General features: G+C 45.2%; 1 long non-coding RNA gene across 2 annotated transcripts in view; it reads right to left on the bottom strand.

Moving 5' to 3' along the window:
- Positions 1-15,115, bottom strand: part of LOC132482692 (uncharacterized) — a 49,942-nt gene extending 34,827 nt beyond the window's left edge. The window contains exons 1-2 of one of the 2 annotated variants that reach the window (XR_009530936.1): positions 14,996-15,115; positions 11,835-11,939 (exon numbers count right to left, since the gene is read on the bottom strand). This is a non-coding gene — a long non-coding RNA (uncharacterized LOC132482692). Of the gene's footprint in view, positions 1-11,834; positions 11,940-14,414; positions 14,474-14,995 lie in introns of those variants that run through there. The other variant, XR_009530935.1, reaches the window with a different exon arrangement.
- Between the last annotated feature and the right edge of the window lie 7,917 nt (positions 15,116-23,032).

The following is a 23,032-nucleotide window of genomic DNA, read 5'->3' as shown; positions in this document are numbered from 1 at the left end:
GGAGATACATCCATTGATTCAAAGCTTTGCTAAATCCCTCAGCAACACTAAAGCTTTATTTTATAGCTTCTCGAAGGTACTTTGTCATTGTTATTCAAAGAGCGGGTGTTATCTGATTTTTAGAGGTGGGAGAATTTGAGATCTGGAGAAACTGAGGGGCTCGGTAGGAACACACATGTGCATTCACATTTATCTTGCTGCGTATTTTCCTTGATATTTTACTTACGTAAGTATCACTTGCTCATCCTAAGGGATGCAGTGCTGCAAAGATGCAGGAGCAGACATACGGTGGTCTCCCCAACCCTGGTCGTCCATGGCTGCCCATCCCTCACACCCAGTGTGATCTGCTGCTCCAGCCTGGCCTTCCCTGCTGGGCAGCTCCATGGTCTCCAGCTGGAAGCGGGGATCTCCCACTGGGAGCGCAGATGGGCAAGGCCTGAGTCACGCTGGGCGTCGCATCCTGGTCTGCAGGCTGCTCTATGACTTGTTCTGATCACTGAGGAGAACCCCGTGCACCACACTTTTATGCTTCATGTTGTAAAGTGCAACTCCTGATCTTGTGCCGAATCTTTTCAGACGTCTCAAAACACTTTTCGGATTTTTTTCTGAGAATTTTGGTGAGACATGGGGATTAACTTGTCCGTTCCCCCCTCCCCCTGCCTCAGACACAAACATTCCATATGATTCCATATGCCTGTTGTCCACTGGGCTCCATTCTGATCCGTTGTCTGTGTCAACACCCATGTCTCCCCAGTACTATCTTCATTGTAGAGCACAATTTGCCACGGCCAGTGCCCCTCATTCCTTTGCTTTTATGGCCAGTTTCATGAATCTTCTCACCACCTTATTGTGGCAGGCAGGGTTTAATACCGTATGGCACATAAATCATTTGGAATGTCTTGCCTCCAAGAGCAGAATTCCAGTTGAGAGCCGTGGGCGCTGGGCTGCCTGGACCCACGCCAGGCAGCGGGGCCACGTGTGTTTCTTCCCTCCTTTCAAGCCCTCGTGCAAGTTCGAGGGTGTCTTCATTCTTGTTCTGGACACATCGGAGCCGGCTCCTCACTGGGGTTTTACATCCTTTCTTCCTGTTGTGAAGGGCTGCTCTCCACGCTCTTTGCTGAGTCTTCTCCTGTCGGCCCGCCTTGCTGGACCATCTTTTGAGTTCTCAGGGAGTTTCACTTGAAGTTCTTGAGTTTTCAAGGGGGTAATTTTATCCTTTCCATGGGGGGCATTTCGAGACCTGAACCTGGAGAAAGGGGGTCCCCAGCCCCCAGCACTGCCCCCTTTCTGTGCACCTGGGTTTGCAGCTCCTTGGCTGACATGATAGGGACCTTCCCCTACGGAATTGGCACTTGGAGGGGATGGTGGTGGCCCCTGGCCCCCCAGGTACTCAGGGAAGCAGCAGGAGACCCCAATGTACTAGTGACCTGTTGGTGAAAAGAACTGTCACTAGACCCTGGGGGTGAAATGGAGCCTGTAAGGGGCTCATCTCTGGTGCTCAGAGCCTGGCAGGTGGGCTCTTAGTGAGAAAACATGTATGTAAAGTGGTTAGTTAGGCCCCAAAACAACACTATAATCATCCCTCACTTTTTTTTTTTTTTTTTTTGCGGTACGCGGGCCTCTCACTGTTGTGGCCTCTCCCAAACCGGACCACAGGCTCCGGACGCGCAGGCTCAGTGGCCATGGCTCACGGGCCCAGCTGCTCCGCAGCATGTGGGATCTTCCCAGACTGGGGCACGAACCCGTATCCCCTGCATCGGCAGGTGGACTCTCAACCACTGCACCACCAGGGAAGCCCCATCCCTCACTTTTTTAGGTCAGTTCCCAATTTACAGAACTGTTTTCACATTTGTTGGCTCACTTTGTCCTCACAATGAAAATTAAGTTAGAAGTAATAACAGAATCCACTTATCCACATGTACATTAGAGTACAGTGCACAGTGTTCAGGTGTATTCAGTGAGCAACAGATGAGATCATCCTGGTCAAAGCACTTCATGCAAAGTCTGATACTTCAGCAAACATGGGACAAATGCCTCATCTTATGGTTATTTCTCCACTTCTCCTCCAGCCCCCTCCCCTCCTCTCCTAATGTCCTCCTCCTTTCTCTCTCCCTTCCTTCCATCCTCTCCTCTCTTCTCTCCCCTGCTCTCCCCTCTCCTCCTTCCCTCCCTCTTCCTTCCTTCTTTCTTCCCTTCCTTACCCCTCCTCTTCCCTCCCCTTCCCTCCTCTCTCCCTCTCTTCTCGAGTCCTCTCCTTCTTTCCCCTCCCTTCTCCCCTCTCCTACCTTTTCACGCTCCTCCCCTTCTTTCCTCCTCTTCTGTGAACCTTCCTTCCCTCCTTCTCTTTCTTCTTCACTCCTCCCCTCCCCTCCCCTCTCCTCTCCTCTCCCTTCTCTGGTTTCTTCTTCACTCTGATCTCCTCTCCTTCCCTCTCCTCTTTTCTCCTGTCTCCTGTCCTCTTTCCTCTCCCCTCTGCTTTCCTCTCCTCCTGTCTCCCCTTCCCTGCTCTTTCTCTTTTTTTCTTTCCTTCCTTCCTCCAACCTCTTCCCCCCTTCTTTCTGCTACTCATTCTCTTCTCCTCCCACTGTCATTCCTCTCTTCCTCTTCAGCATATTCAAACATATCGATGATTTTATTTTGTCCTGCTATGAGGTTCAACATGTTGTTCATAATGATCTCTCACTTAGTATCACTCCAAAGCTATTACCCTTGGAAAATACTCTTTCATGTTTTAACATTCAATTGATTAACCTATGAGGAATGCATTTGAGTATGTGAAAAGAAGAATATTTTCTGGCCTTATCTCCACAAATCTAGTATTTCCCTTATTCCATTTTAACTACCAGTTCTGTTCCAATGATATCTCTGAATTCTTTAGTCGACATTTTTTTTTAACTTTCTGATAAGCACACTTAACATGAGATTTACCCCCTTAAATGTTTATGTACACAATACTGTTCATTATAGGCACAGTGTTGTAGAGCCAATCTCTAAAACTTCTTCATGTTGCATAACTGAAAATCTATACCTTTTGAACAGCAATTCCCTATTTCCCCCATTCCCAGTCCCTGGTAACAATACCTTATATAGTGCCTTGATTCAGAATTTACTGTCTGGTATTGAAAATGCTCATCCATTGACTCAAAATATCTTTTTAATTTTTTTGTAAAGTTTTGATTTTTTCAATATTGCAACTGAAGTCTTAATGACAAATTTATTCTGAGTGGAGTTTTCCCCCTTGTGTATTCTAGTTGATTACTGCTGGTATATAAGAAAACTATAGATCTAAGTGTATATTTTTAATTTTTCTGTCCAACTTTAAGAAATGGCTTGCTAGTAGTTCTCATTGTTTTTCAATGAGTGCTACTGAATGTTCTATATTGTCAATGTTACCTATGTCTTAGACACATAGCCGAGAAACATACTGATGATGATCAGTATGATCACATTACTGATGTGATGATCATCACATTCAGTAAATGCTGTTTATGAGTTCTGAAACTGAAAATTTTTTCAATCTCCTTGCTTTAGGGTTTATACCACATTTCTCATCCCACCACCCCAACCATTTCCTTTACTCCAGATTGTTTCAACTGTGTTCTGAGAAGGGCCTCAGGTAAGTATGTTTTGGGAGGATTTAGGTGCCAACTGATCAAGGAATGTTCTAGTAACCACATGAAAACCAATCTCACTAGGAACAATTCTGTATAAAGTGTCACTGTCTAATAGAAACATGTAGAGACACATACATAATTTTAAATTTTCTAGCAGCCACATTTTAAAAGTACAAAAGGAGCAGGTTGAAACAACCTTAGTAATCTATTTTTATTTACCTGGATACATCCAAAATATAATTTCAATTGGTAATCAATATAAGCAGCATATCAATGAAATATTTTCCTTTTTTCACACAAAGTGCTTAAAATCTGGTTTGTATTTTACACTTGCATCATATCTCCGCTTGGACTGGCCACATTTTAAGTGCTGATAGACACGTGGCTAGTGGCTACCATACTGAACAACATGGTGACACTGTAGTGGTGATTAAGCTTGCTAATGGGTTGGATTGTTCACAGTGCTCATAAGCTAAGAGCCAAGTATATTAGTTCTCAAGGACTAAACAAACTACTATCAATACATTTGCTTTGTTAGATGTGTTACTGCATATTAAAATTATGTCTAGATTGTGTTCGGTTTATAGCAGTATTTTCATGTGTGTTGGCTCTTATTTAATCCTCTTAACAGATCATTGAGGCAGAAGTAATAACATTATCTGTCATGACTTTTATTATGCAGAATAAATGAGCTGAACCACATAAAAGCTCTTAGCACAATGCTTGAAATGTCAGTGAGAACTTGGTAAATGTTAACAATTGTCATCTTTTTTTTTTTTTTTGCGGTACGCGGGCCTCTCACTGTTGTGGCCTCTCCCGTTGCGGAGCACAGGCTCCGGACGCACAGGCTCAGCGGCCATGGCTCACGGGCCCAGCTGCTCCACGGCATGTCGGCCATGGCTCAAGGGCCTAGCCGCTCCACGGCATGTGGGATCTTCCCGGACCGGGACCGGGACACGAACCCATGCCCCCTACATTGGCAGGCGGACTCTCAACCACTGCGCCACGAGGGAAGCCCCGACAATTGTCATCTTAATTGTCATTATCAGTCATGAGGCCAGAAATTATCCCTTTTTACAGACTGGGAAGCTTGAGACTTGAAGACTTTAATTTGTTTAATGTGGTAGAAGCTAAGTTTAATTTTTTAAAATGCATGAAATTTTAATTAAAAGACACTACTTGCTTATTCTAATATTTGAAACAATTCACAAATATATAAAGAAAAAATATTAGTAATCAATTCCTATACCCAGCCTCAGCCATTACCAAAATCCCTGTACTCATCTGTCCACACTGTTTTCCTTGCTCACACAACCATCTACTAACTCATATGTACAAATTTAAGGCTTTTTTTATCCACCTCATCTTTGTCTGTGCAAGTATGAGCTCATTCTATAAGAACATTTTTCTGCAACTTGCTTTCTTTCCTTAACAAGAGATAGTGCATGTCCTTTTTGGAATCAGTGGGATTTTATGGCTCATATTTTATACTCTATCTCTTTAACCCATATGGAATTTATTTGGGTAAATACTACGAATGTGAGATTTTTTAACTTTACTTGTGTGTGTGTGCACACACTAATATGCAACTGGGCTTTGTAATATTTGAGCATTCAATTTTGTTATATTTATCCTTCAGTCACTTCTTTTTTGTCCAGTTTCATTAAGATATAATTGAAAGGGCTTCTGTGGTGGCGCAGTGGTTGAGTCTGCCTGCCAATGCAGGGGACATGGGTTCGTGCCCCGGTCCGGGAAGATCTCACATGCTGCGAAGCAGCTGGGGCTGTGAGCCATGGCCGCGGAGCCTGCACATCCGGAGCCTGTGCTCCGCAATGGGAGAGGCCACAACAATGTGAGGCCAGTGTACCGCAAAAAAAATAAAAAAGATATAATTGACATACAACACTGTATAAGTTTAAGGTGTACAGCATACTGATTTGACTTACATATATCATGAAATGACTACTGCAATAAGTTTAGTGAACACCCATCATGTTATATACATACAAAACTTAAGAAATAGAAAAAAAATTTTTTCCTTGTGATGAGGACCCTTAGAATTTACTTTCTGAACAACTTTCATATATAATGTACAGCAGTGCTAATTATATTGATCATATTGTACATTACAGCCCTAGTACTTATTTATCTTATAACTGGAAGTTTGTACCTTTTGACTATCTTCCTCCAGTTCCCCCTCCCCTTCAGTCACTTCTTGAACCAGATACTCAATTGTTTTAATTATGATAGCTACACCCTGCCACTTGGTATTCATTCAACAAATATTTGTTGGTGCCAATTACATGCCATCATTAAACAAAAGAACCAAGAATACTTGTCCTCAGAGAACTTGCATTCTAGGAGGGTGGAGGTGGCACAGATATAAGTAAATTATCTACCATTAGAAAGTGATAAAGGTCAAGGGGAAAAAATACGCATCCACGTTAAAGGGGATGTGGAGTTCTGGTATGGGGACTGGTTGTAAAATGAAGGAAAGTGGTCAAGGGAAGTCTTGAAGGGTAAGAGAATATGCCACTCCAAACTATGCCACTTTGATATTTTGATTACTTTGAGCTGTAGGCTTTTGAAAACAATAGCAACTTTAGGAAGAGGCTTTTTCTGAACTCCCCTTATCTGCCTATTGACAGATCCTCCAAAAGGAACTCAACTGTCATAGACCCTCTCCCTCGGAGTTTCATCAACCAGGTAAGACGGACTTTTATCACAGGATAGGAGGCTAGAAGTCAACACTACAGCCAGACACACATTCTCACAAACCATCATACTTCCCATCTATTCTTCTAAAGGTCCCTTCACCTTTCTTAAAAATTATTTACTCTCCCCTAAGAGGCCTACATACCATCTCCGCCTTCCCTATTAAGATGGTATTTAAGACTGAATTCTAAGCACCTCTGAGTTACTCTCCCTGAGTATCTCCCATGTGTACAGGAGGTATACATGTTAATAAACTTGCTTGTTTTTCTCTTGTTAATCTGTCTTTTATGACTTGGGTCTCCACCAAGAACTCAGATGGGTAGAGAAAAAATTATTTGTCCTCCTCTATAGTCTCAATGAGAAGGTGATTTCTGAGCAAATATCTAGAACATGTGAAGGATGTGAGAGAGGAATAACATGAGCCAGCATAGAAGAGCGCACCTAAGGAACATCCTATGCAAATGCCCTGAGGAGAGTGGCTGCTCGGCTCTAAGAACATCAAGGCCAGTGTGGCTGGAGTGCACACTGGGAGAGTCTTTAGGGATGAAGTTCAGGAAACTAAAGGGAAGCTCATTAAACAGGGCTCTGTAAGCCACTGCACCGACTGGCTTTTAATTCTAGTTCAATAGGGGAGCCACTGCAGGTTTGGTGCTGCAAAGTATTTATCTGACTTACCAGTTAAAACATTTATTTTGTATATATTTTTAAAGGAGTGCCTACAGGTTTTACTAATGAATAGAATGTCCAGTATTTGAGATAGAGAGGTCTCCAGTTCAAGGAGAATATGGGGCTGGTTAGGAGATGAGTTAAATTTTATATGACTGTTAGCCATGCACACAGACATGCTGAATAGGCAAGTGTGTCCTCTGGAGTTCAGGAGGAAAGCTTAAGCTGGAAATATAAAATTAGGTGATATTAGCATACAGATGGCATTTAAAGCCATGAGACTGGAAACATTCATTCAGGGTGAGTACAGAGAGAGAAAAGAGGTGGGATCCCAGAGCTGAACCCAAAGGCATTCCAACCTTATGACAACAAGGAAGAGAGAATCCAGCGAAAGAGGCTAAGAAAGAAAAGCCAGTGACTTAAGCAGAAGACTAAGAGAAAATAAGTGCCTTGGAGGCCAAGTGAATCAAGTGTTACCAGAGGGGATACAACTGAGCATTAGGTTTCTTTCTGAGTTGAAGGCAATGCTGTAAATTTGATTGTGGTGATGGGTGTACACCTCTAAACTGACTAAAACTCACTGAATTGTACTACATGAAACCAGTGAATTTTATGGTATGTAATTTATACCTCTAATTTTTTTTAAAGACCAGGGCTGCCATGCTCAGCCACACTACCTGCAGCGCTCTACTCAGGAAGGTGGCCTTGCATTGATGACAATGTGAACTGCAACTTTCTGAGTGGAGAAATGCTCAACAAAGTAACACTGGGGGTGGCCTTGGGAACACAGTGGGGGTAAAGCACAGAGCTGCTCTCGCTTGAGTCCCTGGTAGAAAAATTAATAATACAAATGAGTGAATGAACGCATTGGGGTGAAACATTTTTTCCTTTGCCTCAGGCTATGCTATGGCTCCACAGAAGGCTGGCTGACCCCAATTTTTTAATATTAATTTCCCGTCTCTATGTGTTTCCCTCTGTCTGAAACTGTATCGGGATTTCTCCCCAGAAACAATCCTGAATCCGTAAAAAATGACAGAGGATGCTATGAATTTGACCCTTAAACCCTCCAGTGGGGCTTCCCTGGTGGTGCCGTGGTTGAGAATCTGCCTGCCAATGCAGGGGACATGGGTTCGAGCCCTGGTCTGGGAAGATCCCACATGCCGCGGAGCAACTAGCCCCGTGAGCCACAATTACTGAGCCTGCGCGTCTGGAGCCTGTGCTCCGCAACAAGAGAGGCCGCGATACTGAGAGGCCCGTGCACCGCGATGAGGAGTGGACCCCACTTGCCGCAACTAGAGAAAGCCCTCGCACAAAAACGAAGACCCAACACAGCCATAAATAAATAAATAAAAATTAAAAAATAATATTCACAGCTTTTTGGAGGTATAAAGGATATATAATAAACTGCACATATTAAAATGTGAACTATGATAATTTTTGACATTTATATACACATGAGAACCTATCCATCATCTCCAAATTTTCCTCATGCAACTTTGTAACCCCGTCTTTCCTGTTAATCCCTGCTGCCTTTCTCCAGCCTCAAACCAAGGCAAATACTGATATGCTTTCTGTGACAATAGATCAGTTTAAATATTCTGGAAATTTATATAGATGGAATCAAACAATACACATTCTTTTCTGTCTTCTTTCTTTCACTCAGCATAATTATTTTGCGATTAATCCATGTAGCTGTGTGTATTTTTGCTTATTCATTTCTATGGCTGAATCGTATTCCACTGTACGGAGATACCAAATTTTGTTTAGCCATACCCTTGTTGGTGTACATTTCGGTTGTTTCTATTGTTTTTGGCCATTATGAGTAAATCTGTTATGAACATTTGTGTATAGTTCTTTGCATCACATATGTTTTCATGTCTCTTGGATAAATACCAAGGTTTAGAACGGACTGATCATGTGGTAGTAAATGTTTAGCTTTTTACAAATCTGCTAAATTGTTTCCCAAAATGATTGTGCCATTTACATTCTGACCAGAAGTGTAGTAGTGCTCTAGTGAGCTACATCCTCACAGACACAGTATCAGCAGTATTTTCAATTTTAGACCTTCTAATAAGTACCCGGTAGATTCTAATTGTGATATAGCATTTCCCTAATGACTAAGCATCTTTTCATGTGCTTATTTGCCATCCCTATATCTTCTTTGATGAAGTGTCTGTTCAAATCTTTCGCTTGTTTTTTTATTGGATTGTTCGATTTCTTACTATTGAGTTTTGAGAATTCTTTATATATCCTTGACACAAGTCCTGTATCAGATATGTGATTGGCAAACCTTTTCTCACAATCTGTGATTTGTCTTTTCATTCTCTTTACAGTGTTTTTCAAAGATTGTAATTTGAATTAAATCGAATATATCTTTTTTTTCATTAATAGACTGGGTTTTTTGTACATAAGAAATGGTTTCAAAGCAACAAATATTTTCCCTGGGTTTTAATATAAAAGCATTATTAAGGTCTATGATCTATTCTGAGTTCATTTTTATGTGGTGAGATGTAGAGATCAAAATTAATTTTTTTGCATGTGGATATGCAATTGCTCCAGACTCAGATTTTGCAAAGACTATCCTCTCTAATCTACCTCAAATCTCTGTTGATAATCGATTTGTCTATATATGCATATATATGTATGGTTCTATTATTGGAATCTCTATCACATTCCAGTTATATATTTTTATCATTATACCAATACAACACTGTGTTGATTATTGCTCGCTGCAACTAGAGAAAGCCCACACGCAACAATGAAGATGCAATGCAGCCAAAAATAAATAAATAAATTTTAAAAATAAATAAATAAAATAAAAGTTCTTTTGGCTATTCCAGGTCTTTTGCATTTCCATATAAATATTGGAAGCAGCCATCAGCTTGTACTATAACAAACCTTTGGGTTTTCAGAATGATCACCACAATTAGTCTAGTTAATATCCATCACCATACACAGTTACCAAAAAATTATTTTTCTTGTAATGAGGACTTTTATGATTTACTCTTCTTAGCGACTTTCCAATATGCAATACAGTATTATTAACTATAGTCACCATGCTGTACATTACCTCCCCATGACTTATTTATTTTATAACTGGAAGTTTATACCTTTTGGCCCCTTTCACACATTTTGCCCACACCCCACCCACCACCTCTGTATCTATGACCTGCTTCTGCTCCTCCTTCTCCTCCTCCATCTCCTCCTGCTCCTCCTCCTCCTCCTGCTTCTCCTTCTCCTCCTCCTGCTCCTCCTCTGGGGTGCCCAGTAGCAGAGGAAAGGAAGGGGGGGAAGTTGAGGGGTAGGAGAAAGCAAAAGAGGAAGAGGAAACAGGCGGTCTCCTCCTCATCCTCAGCTGGGGGAACCTGTACTATCAGCAGGTCTTGCATGTCACTTAGGGTCTGAAAGCCTGGCTCAAATGTGAGGCACAGATGCTTTGGAGAGTGAGGCATGATGACTCTTGTTGGAGGCAGCGGGTAGAAGTGTAAGCAGGATGGTGGGAGATGGGATCTGAGGGCCTGGGGTAGAGAGGGAGTGGTTCAGCAGCCTCAGCAGAGAAATGCACCCTTGGCAGCTCTGACAAAGGCTGGCTTTCAGATGCCCTCTTTAGGGGGTGCTCTAGGGCCTCACAGGGCTCCGGTCTCCCTGGACAGTTTGTCCCCTAGGGACCTGTAGGAAGATGCGAGAAAGCTCCTCAGGGTGCAGCCAACCAGTACAAACCGAGGCTTCCAGGGCTGACTGTGGGCAGGTGGGTCAGGCACTGTGGGGTCCTTGGCAGACATTCAGGGTGCACACCTCACCTTGTCTCCCAGTACTGTCTGGGCTTCCTATGACCTGCTGACCTGAGGACATGTGCCTCACACCCAGGCCCTCACCTCATGGCTCCTGAAGCCCCTGACAGGCAAGGAGGGGCCGAGTTCTGTGAGGTCCCCGCTGTTCTGGAGTGATGATCCCCTCCATGCTAAGGTTCTTACCTTTCCTCTAAGGAGGCTTGTGCCCTCTCCTCCTGCGCCTCTGCTAGCCTAAGGCAAGAGGTCACATTCCTTAAACAGATGAGAAGGAAGTGAAGGGGTAACACTTTCGACCACACCTGCCCAGGGCCTCCCGGGGGTAACGGAAAGAGGTGAATGAAGTTTGTGGGGTACCCCTCTCTCCTAGCTGAGTGTTACCCTCATTCCTCACATTGATGCCTCGTAGGTTCTGGGACTCCCCCCTCTGCTGTCCTGAGTCTGGCCCTTTCAGAACAAGCCCTGAGACCACCAAGAGGGAAGTGAGGGTACACCATATCTGACCACTGTGCCCAGGGCCTCCCAGAGCTGACAACAGGGGAAGGGCCGAGCTGGGTGTGCCTTCAGTCCTCGGGTGAGGGTGTGCCCTCAGGCCTCACTCAGGGTCCCCACCTTAAACTCTGGCAGAGTCTAGGACTCTTCCCTCTGCTGACCTGATGTGGCTTCCCCTCAGACTGCCACTTCCTCAGAACGAGGACCGCACCTCCCTGAGAACCCATGGACCAAAATGGGGCACCACATCTTACCACCCCTGCTATGTCCTCCCACTGCCAAAAGCAAGAGCTGGTCCCCATGTGTCCTGTGGTGGGGCTATCCTCAATCCTCCGTCACGTTATCCATCTTTACTCCTGACAGGGCCTAGGCTACCCACTACTGACTGGACCTCACCTTTCAGAGACACCTCTCTCACCCTTGGAGAAAGTGAGGGCATACCTGTACAGCCAACCCTGCCTGAGTCTTTCCAGGCCTGAGGACAGGAGATAGCCAGACTCAATGGGGTCTCTTCTTTCTGGGGTTGGAAGTACCTCTGGTCCTCACCGAGGGTCCTTACCTTGACTCTGGTAGAGCTTGAGACTCTTCCTTCTTCTGACCGGATGTGACTCCTTCAGTTGACCTGTCTTCTCACTCACACCAAGGCCTTCACCTCCCTGAGACCCTTAAGGCAAAAATGAAGAGACATCACATCCAGCCACCCCAGCCTGGGGTCTCCCATGGCTGACAGCAGGGGCTGGGTTCCCTCTGTTCTGGGATAAGGAGCTCCCTCTGTCTTCCCTCAATGTATTCTTTACTCCTGGAGGGTCTGGGCCCACCTTATCTGGTGACCTGAAATCATCCTTCTCAGACCAAGGCTTTACCTCCCAGGGACACCTCCACGCACCCCTTGCAGGGAGTGAGGGTACACCACATCTGGGCTTTCCTGCCAGGATCCTCCCAGGGTGGACAGTGGGGACAGGGTGGAATTTCTGTGACACCTCTTCTGTCTGTCTTAGGGGGTAACCTTAGTCCTCCTTCAAGGCCTTTACCTTACCTCGACTCCTCAGATTCTGGGACTCCCCCCTTTGCTGGTGTCATCAGCTCAGACCAAAGCTTTCACCTCTCTGGGACACCCCAGACAAAGTAAACAGACACCAAATCCAGCCACACCTGCCTGGGGTCTGTTCTAGCATGGGGAATGCACTCACTCCTCGTTCAAGGTATTCATCTGTACTCCTGGCAAGGCTTGTCCTACCCTCTGCTGACCTGAAGTTTTCTGCTCCAACCCAGCCCTTACCTCCCTGAGACACTCCACCCCCTTGACTCCTGGTAGAGCTTGCAGAGAAGTGAGAGTTCCTCCCATCTGCTTACTGCTACTCTGATCCTCCCAACGCTGAGATTCTGTGGCATCCTTCTTTTCAGGGAAAGGGGGCCTTCAGGCCTCCCAATGGTCCTTCCCTTGACTTCTGATACAGCCTGCGACGCCTCCCTCTTCTGAACTGATGTGGCTTCCCCTCAGACCGACGCTGTGACCTGTCTGAGACCCTCCCCCCAGCAAAACTCAGGAAACGCCACATCCGGCCAACCTTGCCTGTGGTCTCCTGGGGCTGACAAGAGGGGCAGGGCTGGGTTGGGGCCCCTTCTCTCTAAAACGGGTATTTTCAGGGCAGACAGAGGCCAAATATACCTGGGAGGGAGGTCCTCTCAATCCTCCCTCACAGTCCTCTCTATTACCCTGAGGTCCACCCCTCAGAAAAAGTATCACTTCCCTGAGACTCCCAGAGTGGAAGTCAATAAACGCCACATTTGGCAACCCTGTTATGTGGTCTCCCAGGGCTGACAGCAGGGGCAGGTTGCTGTGAGACCCCTCTCTACAGGGTGGGAGGCCCAGCAAATCTTCCCTCAGGGTCCTTATCTTGACGCCTGGCAGCATGTGGTAGTTCTCCCGGGGCTAAACTCAGGCACGCCCACCAGACCAAGGTCTTCACCACCCTGGGAACCCCCCAGAAAAAGAGTGAGCCGGGGCCCACATCCAGTAACGATCCTTGGCTCTCCCGTGTCGACAGCAAGGGCAGAGAACTGCTGGGCCCCATCTGTTCTGGTGTTCGCGGTGCCCTCAGTCCTTAATCTGAGCCTGGGGAAAGCCTGGGACTCCTCCCTCTGCCGAGCTGTCCCTGCCCCTTCAGGTCTAGGGCCCCGCTGCCCTGAGAAGGTCCAGATAAAAGTAACGAGAGGGCTTCCCTGGTGGTGCAGTGGTTGAGTGTCCGCCTGCTGATGCAGGGGACGCAGGTTCGTGCCCCAGTCCAGGAAGATCCCACATGCCACGGAGCGGCTGGGCCCGTGAGCCATGGCCGCTGAGCCTGTGCGTCCGGAGCCTGCACGTCCGGAGCCTGTGCTCCACAACGGGAGAGGCCACAGCAGTGAGAGGCCCGCGTACCACAAAAAAAAAAAAAAAAAAAAAAAAAAAAAACAGTAACAAGAGGCCACATCCTGCCACCCCTGCCCTGGACCTCCTAGGGCTGACAGCAGGGGCTGAACGCCGTCTCTTCGGTGGCGGGGGGAGCTCCCGTCCCCCATCAAGGTGCCGCCGTCGGCCCTCAGGCAAAGGTGTCTCTCCCGGAGACCAGCCCCACGGCGTCCTGAGGGAACGAGGGGGCATCGCTGAGCCCTCCCGGGGGGGCTCGTGGGGCTCCACGTCCGCGGAAGGTGCCCTCGTCCATCCTCACGGCTTCCCACGCAGTCCCCATGCGGCCCGGCCCCCTCCCTTCTTCTGACCTGAGGCCGCTGCCTCAGCCCACGGCCACCACGGCCCTGGGTCGCCAGGCAGAGACGTCAGGAGATGGAGAGGGACCCCGCGGCCCACAGCCCCGCCCGAGTCGGCTCAGGGCGCACAGCCAGCCCCGGACTGGGCGGGGCGGGCGCCCACGGGACCCCCTGTGTGGACTGCAAGGCTCCCTCGGCCCTCCACGAGGGCCCCCCTTAACAGCTGGCAGAGCCGGGACCCCCGCTTTTCTAACCCGAGTCCAGCCCCGATGCTCCTGACACGGAGACCCAGGGAGAACACCTCCGAGGGCCCGGCCTGGGCTGCCCGGGGTGCCACGCAGGGCGGGCCGGGGGCTGCGGAGAGCGGTCCCCGGGCCTTCCTCCCCGTCCTCACCTCTGCTGGCCAGCGAGGGCCTCCGTCTCCACCGACCCAAGTCCGCAACACCAGCCCCAGCAGACGACGCCTCGGTCTCTCAGCCCCCGGCCGGAAATCAGGACACGTCATATCCGGGACCGCTGCCCCGGGCCTCTCGCGAGAAAGACGGCAGGGGCAGAGCGGGCGGGAGGGGCCCGTCTAGGGCACCTGAGAGGGCCCCTCTCCTCCCTGTGGACCCTCGCCTTGCCGCCCGGCGGGGCCTGGGCTCGTTCCTCTGCTGCCCAGTCCAGTCCCCACTAACAAGCCTCACCACATGTCCAAGAAGCCTGCCTGCGTGTACTCAGAGCGGCCAGCAAGCGTGCGGCGGAACCCCCCTGCAGTGGGCTTCTCATCCCTCTGGGTCCTCCCCTTACACCAGACAATGCCTGGGGCTCCTCCCTCCCGCGAGCCGTCAGCCTAGCCTCGTGTCCCTCAGACTCCCGGCAGCGCCCGAAGCGCCACAGCTGACGGCCTGTGCTGGCGGCTTTCCAGGACCGCCGGCACAGGGGGGGCGAAGCCTCTGCGGTGGAGGCCTCTCCCTCCTTCCTCAGGGGCCTCACCCAGAAGCTTGGCAGAGCGTAGGAATCCTCTCTCTTCTGGTCTCAGTCTGCACGTCTCAGAGACAACCTCCTGTCCTGCAGACTCCTGAGGTGCTAGTCCCCACACGCTGCGTCCAGGGACCCTGCCTGGGGTGTCCCAGGGATGGCAGCAGGGGCAGGGCGGGGCCCGGGGTTCCTGCTCTTTCTGCGGGGCACTGACGGGATTCTCACTCTTTCTGCAGGGCGCTGACAGGATCCCTGCTCTGGGGTGGAAAAGCCACTCCGTCCTGGCTCAGAGTCCTCACCTTGACTCCGGCACTGCCTGGGCTGCTTCCCTCGTGGGCTCCAGAACAAGCCGATGCTCCCCGAGAACATCAAGGCAGAAGTGAGCGAACGTTATGTCAGCTACAACGTGCCACGGCTGCGGAGGGTTGACAGTAGAGGCAGGCAAGCTACCCTCCCGCTCTGAGATTGTAGGCATACCCGCAGACTTGTCCGAGGTAGTATTTATATTTACTCCCGACAGGGCTTGTATGGGCCCTCCCTCTTGCTGACCTGATGATGCGTCCCTCGGCCCAAGGTCCCCATTTCCCTGAGACCGCCCCCTCCATAGAGGACGTGGGGGAGGGGTGCTCTGCCCGACTGGGCGGCCCCGGACGGCCTGTGCTGGTTGTGTGGGCGGCTTCCTGTGGGTCCCGCACTGTCTGGGAAGGGGGTCGCCCAGGTCTTGCCTCAAGATCCTCCTCTGGATGCCTGGCAGGGCCTGGGCCCCCTCCCCTCTCCTCACATGAAACAGGGCCCCTCAGAGCAAGGTCCTCATCTCTCTCTGATGCCCGAATGGGAAGTCAGCGGACCCCACATCTGGCCACCATGCTTTAGGACCTCCCAGGGCTGAAAGCAAGTAAAGGGCTATATTCCGTGGTACCTCCTCTGTCTGCAGCAGGCTTCTTTTTTTTTAAAATGAATTTATTTATTTATTTATTTATTTGTGGGCTGCACTGGTTCTTCGTTGCTGTACGTGGGCTTTCTGTAGTTGCGGCGAGCGGGGGCTTCTCTTCATTGCAGTGCGTGGGCTTCTCATTGCGGTGGCTTCTCTTGTTGCAGAGCACGGGCTCTGGGCACACGGACTTCGGTAGTTGAGGCACTCGGGCTCAGCAGTTGTGGTTCATGGGCTCTAGAGTGCAGGCTCAATAGTTGTGGCTCACGGGCTTAGTTGCTCTGTGGCATGTGGGATCTTCCTGGACCAGGGCATGAACCCGTGTCCCCTGCATTGGCAGGCGGATTCTTAACCACCGCACCACCACGGAAGCCCCTGACTTTTTTTTTTTTTAAGATGACATAATTTTAATTTTCCTCTTGTACCCACAGGATGATCCAGGTAAGTGAGAATCTGAACAATGTCCTAATGTGAGCATCTTATCAAAGATCGGATGCTAGATAGAACAGAATTAAGTGCTATAATTTTTCTACTCATTTGGAGAGTAAGCCAAATGGAGGCATATTAGGGTGCAGGGTGTGATAGGTTTGGAGGGTTAACAGAAAACGGTGATTTCTCCAGTGTTGCCTTTTCCCCAGTGCACTCCACTCTTAAGGGCAGAACATTCTTTCTAAAAGGCAGCTCTTACCAGCTCTAACCTTGACTCAGAAATCAACCTTCTTAGTCTGGTGAGATAAGCCTCAGGAAGCCATAATGCCAAACAAAATGAGCTTCTCACCAGACCCTGAGTGCACATTGTCCTTCAAGGATCAGCTCAGATGCCACTACCTCCCTCTCCATTCTCCAAACCATATTCCCTCTTTACCCACATGTACTGGCAGTACTTTGCCCTTCTATTGCCAACTACAGTTTGCCCAGGATTGGCATGATTTAAGTATATGTGAGTCTTCCCTTCTAGACTGTACATTCCAGAATTAAGTGCACATACTGACACATGAAATGTACTCAAGAGTAGAAGTAAACTGAGATGGGGGCACCAAAGATTGCCTTCAGCATCAGAATACCCATGCCCCTCTTCACCATAGGAATCATAATGCTAGAAGTCTGGATGGCACAATGGTAGCCAAAGGTGACTGACTACTGCAGGCCAACTGAGGACAAGATGACTTGAGGATGACCATATCCTGGCTTCTGTCACTAACTGGTATTTTATTAGAAACAAGTAATTCTTAAAAGTTGCATCCATTTGTTGTTCCAGCTTTTGAACACTTCATTCCCAAATTTCTCTCTATACTAAAATGTGGCATCTTCTTTTCCACTTGGAGCATCTTGTGAAAAAATATGCTCTTTTCTCTCTCAAGTTCACTTTCTGTAGTATACTTACATAATTATACTCAATACATTTCACTTGAGTGTACTTCTCTCTTATTTATTTCTGATATTTTGTGGAAAATTACTTAACTGATGAAACACTCTATTTCCAAGTATATCTTTAGGCAAAAGAGGAAGGAATGGATTTACAGACAGTGCATAAACCCAACATTATGAATATCTCCCAGCAAACTGATATTTACAACAAGCAGGCAATTTTTGCCATACTTACAAGAAGACATAAAATTTTCTGGCATCCGTAACACATCATATAGACAACAGAAAGGAACTTCAGGCAGTTATTTCCTCATGGCAAAAGGACAAAACAACAAACCAAAAAACCTGCTGGGATATCAAAGTAGTTACACCAGGATAGAATATTAATTTCAAATATAGTTTATATGTTACAATTGTCAAAATAATAGAAGGATTCTTGCAGTAAATACTAAAGAATTACCCTGTAGTCTAGGCTACTTTTACTCTTCCACATTATTTTTGCTATTTTAAAGATAACCCTTTAAATTGTAAATGTTTATTATAGAAAATATGAAAAATGAAAACAACATGTAAAGAAAATAAATTCACCTGTAATATACCACCCAGGGATAAGGGACTTGAAAATACTGATAAACAGTTGCACCTCGAAATGGGTTGAACTGCATGGGTCACTTATACGTGGATTTTTTTCATTCAATATGTATAGTACTAACCATCCACAGTTGGATGAATCTGCAGATGTGGACTGTAAAGTTATAAGCAGATTTTCAACTGAGTGGAGGGTCAGTCCCTTTAACTCCCATGTTATTCAAGAGTCAACTGTACTTCTTCTCAGTCTTTTTTTTAATGCAAATACAGAAGACCTCTTATTTATTGTAAGCAGTCTAAAAAGTCAGTTAAAACAGGAATTAAAAATTATACTAAATATTTTTAATAGACTTTATTTTTTGGAGCATACAGTGTGTAGTCTTTTCAGATTGGCTTCTCTCACTTAGTAATGTGCACTTCCAGCAAGATTCCACCATCTCTTTTCATGGCTTGATAGGTCAGTCCTTTTAAGCTCTGAATAATATTCTACTGTCTGGAAGTACCGCCGTTTATTTATCCACTCACTTACTGAAGGACATCTTGGTTGATTGCAGGTTTTGGCAATTATGAACAGAGCTGCTATAAACATCCATGTGCAGGTTTTTGCATGGACATCAGTTTTCAACTTTTTTGGAAAATACTAAGGAGTATGATTCCTGGATCTTATGTTTAGTTTGGTAAGAAACTGCCAAACAATCTTCCCAAGTAGCTGTATTATGTTGCTTTCCCACCGGCAATGAATGAGAGTTCCTATTACTCCACATCCTCATCAGCATTTGGCATTGTCAATGTTCTGGATTTTGGCTATTGTAATACTTGTGTAGTGGTATCTCATTGTGGTTTTAATTTGCGATTCCCTAATGATATATGTTGTTGAGCATCTTTTCATATGCTTATTCACCATCTATATATCTTCTTTCATGAGGTGTCTCTTCAGGTCTCTTGCCCATTTTTTAATTGGGGTGTTGTTTTCTTACTGTTGCGTTTTAAGAGTTCTTTGTACACTTTGAGTTATATATTGGGTTACAGTCCTTTATCAGATATGTCTTTTGCAGTATTTTCTGCCAGTCTGTGGTTTGTCTTATTCTCTTGACAGCATCTTTTGCAGGGCAGAGGTTTATAATTCTAATGAAGTTCAAGTTATCAATTAATTCTTTCATGGATCATGACTTTGGTGTAGTATCTAAAATGTCATTGTCATATCCAAGGTCTTCTAGGTTTTCTATGTTGACAAACTGATTCTAAAGTCAATGTCCACAAAATAATTTCCTGTGATTTTAACTGGGACTGCTTTGAATCTATAAAACAAGTTGGAAAGAACTGACATCTTGACAATATTGATTCTTCCTATCCATGTATATGGAATATCTCCATTTACTTAAATCTTTGATTTCTTTCATTAGAGTTTTGTAGTTGTTTTCCATATTTTTAACATAAAACATGAAAGTGTACATTCCTTAACCAGTCCTGTCATGTGAAGCCAAGGTCTTCTCTTGAGATGTATCCAGAGTTCTGTTCATCTTTCTTATGAAATACATACTCATAGTGAATACACTATAATTTCTAGTTACATTTTGTTTGAATTGGAGCAATAACTTTAAAAAATGCCTGCCAAACAGTCTGAGGGAGGCCTTCTAATTTTTATAGTATTTTTACAAATCTTTTAATTTTCTTGCTCATACCTAATTAATACAGATTTATTTTAGAGGCTCACCTTTATTGTGTCTTTCCAAGGCTTTTATCTGGGCATTCCTACAAGAAAAAAATCTTTCTTTTACAGTTATATCTCATTGGTTTTCTTGACATTTCATTAAATAGTTATGATACCAAGCTTAATTAGCATATAAAAAGATTGTGAGCATACAAATGATTCTTGATAAGCATACACCTCAATCAGTAGGAAAAGGGCCACATAGGCGCATAGGGAGATGCCTACCAGCTATGAACTTTACATGTTGCAAGTATTACATGTATCATAGAGGAACCAGAAACCACTCAGCAGTCAGCTTACAGAACTCCTACTGTTTGGGAGTTTTTCTGTTTGTTTGTTTGTTTTATGAAACAGAAAAATCACAAAGGAAAAAGGAACAAAAAACAACTTAATCATACTTTAGAAACTGTCAATAGAATACGTTTAAAAAATAGAATTTTAAAGGTTTTTTGGGGGGAGGGCATTGTGATGTTTACAGTGTGTTTGACATAAATTTTGCAGTTTGTTCTGTAATTATGAAATATTTTATGTAGATTTTTTGATGATGGCCATTTTGACCGGAGTGAAGTGATAACCTCATGGTAGTTTTGATTTGCATTTCTCTAATAATTAGCTATGTTGAGTGTTTTTTCATGTGCCTGTTGGCCATCTGTATGTTTTCTTTGGAGAAATGACTATTTAGATCTTCTGCCCATTTTTTGATTGGGTATAAGAGAACTACAAAGGACAGTGCAGAAACTTGCAACTAGTAGCAACTAAACTGTTACCACCGTTAGGCCCAAAGGGATAAGAAAAGGAGAGATGCCTGGAAACCAAAGAATAATCATGTAGAATTGGCCTCTTTGAAAGTAGCAGAGACCTCTGGTCAAGGGACATAGTCAGTTTGAGGTGACCTCATGGAGAGGGAGCCAGAACAATACTCTCTAGTCTCTTTCTGATCTCCTACTGGCTTTCCCATTGTCCAAACCCATCCTGAAGCCACAGAACATGGAGAACCCACCGATGAGGTCGATACAGGTCAGCCTCCCCTGGCAGAGATCAGAGTGGAGAAAAGAGTTAACTGAAGGGGTAGATACCAGTTATTCAGCTTTCTCATCCCATCCCACTCTCCTCCTTCCCTCCCTCCACAGAGGTATCACTAATCTGAATTTGGAGTTCAATAGTTCCATTCAAATCTGTGTACTTTTGCTATACTTGTATATATCCATATGCACTACAGAGTATTGTTTAGTCTGGTAGTTATTAGAGTTATTCACCAAATACTTGGAGTGATCTTACCCTCAAAGCACATGGTAAGATTATCCTTTCCAGTCCCCTTAAAGTTCAGTGTAGCTATGTGACTTGTTCTGGACAATGAAATATGAGTGAAAGTGAAATGTGCCACTTTCAGGAGAAGCTTTAAGAACTACCATGCAAGTCACTTTATCTGCTTCCCATTGGTAAAGTGATCAGTGAAGCATGTGATAAAATGAAGCTTATATTAGCCTGCGACTCTGAATTACTCATGAACAGAGGCCCACAGTAATCTATGCCGGCCATATCATGGCTGTAAGTCACTAAGATTTGGGAGTGTTTCTTAAAGCAGCATAACCTAGCTTATCCAAACAGATACATTTTGCATAGTTTTAAACTTTGTATAAATGGTATCCTACCATATTTATCATTCAACATTTTTTAACATCTTTATTGGAGTATAATTGCTTTACAATGTTGTGTTAGTTTCTGCTGTATAACAAAGTGAATCAGCTATACGTATACATATATCCCCATATCCCCTCCCTCTTGTGTCTACCTCCCACCCTCCCTACCCCACCCCTCTAGGTGGTCACAAAGCACTGAGCTGATTTCCCTGTGCTATGCAGCTGCTTCCCACTAGCTATCTATTTTACATTTGGTAGTGTATATACATCAATGCTACTCTCTCACTTCGTCCCAGCTTACCCTTCCCCCTCCCCGTGTCCTCAAGTCCATTCTCTACGTCTGCGTCTTTATTCCTGTCCTGCCCCTAGGTTCATCAGCAACTTTTTGCTTGACAGTTGTGAGATGCACCCATGCTGATGGATGGAGCATATACAAATATATATAATTTATTTATCTGTTCTCCCATTGATAGAACACTTAAGATACTTACAATTTTTCTATCACTAATAATGAACATCCTGGTACATGCCATCTGTGCAGATGTGCAAGAATTTCTCTAGGGGATACACTCGGGGGAGGAACAATGTGCTTTTAAGCTTTTCTAAAAAAGTAACAGGTTCGGAGGAGACTTTGATCATTATGAACCGTAGTTTCCATCAAAACAGTTTTCAGAAATGTTTGTCCCTCAGGAGTGTGAAAACTGCCTTTCTCAAAACACTAAAATATAATATTCAGGAAAATTCTGTTTTAAAATTGGCCTGACCTTGAAAATACCAAAGTCATCCTTAAAAATGAAAGAGACCCACCTTAGAGAACAAATGGTTACACAAAATAACACCAATTACACTTTAAAAAATCTCTCAGGATAAAAGGCAAATTGAGATAAAGGAAAAAAATAGTATAATTTGGAGTCGGTTCTTGAAGAATTTCCTTCTTATAGATGTAATGAGAAATAAAAGAACATAATCAGTCACTAACTGATTAAAAGCATTATCAGCAAAGGCAACTGGTGAATAAACAATGAGCTGCCAGTCATAGGTCAGAGACTGATAATCCAGAATTATCCATATTATCTTTTCCATTCTCAGTCTAGGTTACTAATATCAAACAATCAATCACTGTAAAAAAAGAACAATCTGAACAACGGGATTGGTCCCCCCACCCCCACCCCCACCCCACTCCTGACCAAAGGTGCTGAGAAACAGAGAAACTAGTGACAGTCTAGTTTGTTTTTTAAAATCTGGAGTCTGTAACAATATGAAACTATTAAGAGCTGTTCTCTAAGCAGTTGGATTGTGGATGCTTTTAATTTGTTTTTTATGTATACATATATCTAATTTTCTACAAAATTAAATATTAAAAACACATTAAGGACTTCCCTGGTAGTCCAGTGGTGAAGAATTTGCCTTCCAACGCAGGGGACGCAGGTTCAATCCCTGGTCAGGGAACTGAGATCCCACGTGCCGCGGGGCAACTAAACCCGTGTGCCACAACTAAAGAGAAGCCCACAACAAGGAGCCCGCACACGCAACGAAGACCCAGCGCAGCCAAAAAAAAGTGCACATTATATATTACATTTACATTACTTACATTAAAAATTTGTTAATGGCTGGAGAAAAACAAAAACTTGTTTTTACCTCCACATCAGCACTGCTCAACTGCCAGTTTCTTGACTTTCAGTGTAGGGCTTTTGAGTTGTCTTCATACCTTCAGATCCAGGCCATTGGGATGTGCTCACCTCCAGAGGCTAGTGTGCTAATAAGAGGAGAATCCAAAAAAGAACCTTCGATAGACAGTGGGAAGCAGCCGCATA

Source organism: Mesoplodon densirostris, chromosome X (genome assembly GCF_025265405.1).
Source record: "Mesoplodon densirostris isolate mMesDen1 chromosome X, mMesDen1 primary haplotype, whole genome shotgun sequence".
Taxonomy (NCBI): Eukaryota; Metazoa; Chordata; class Mammalia; order Artiodactyla; family Ziphiidae; genus Mesoplodon; species Mesoplodon densirostris.
The sequence above is the reverse complement of the archived record's forward strand: the minus strand, read 5'-3'. Positions and strand labels throughout refer to the sequence as shown.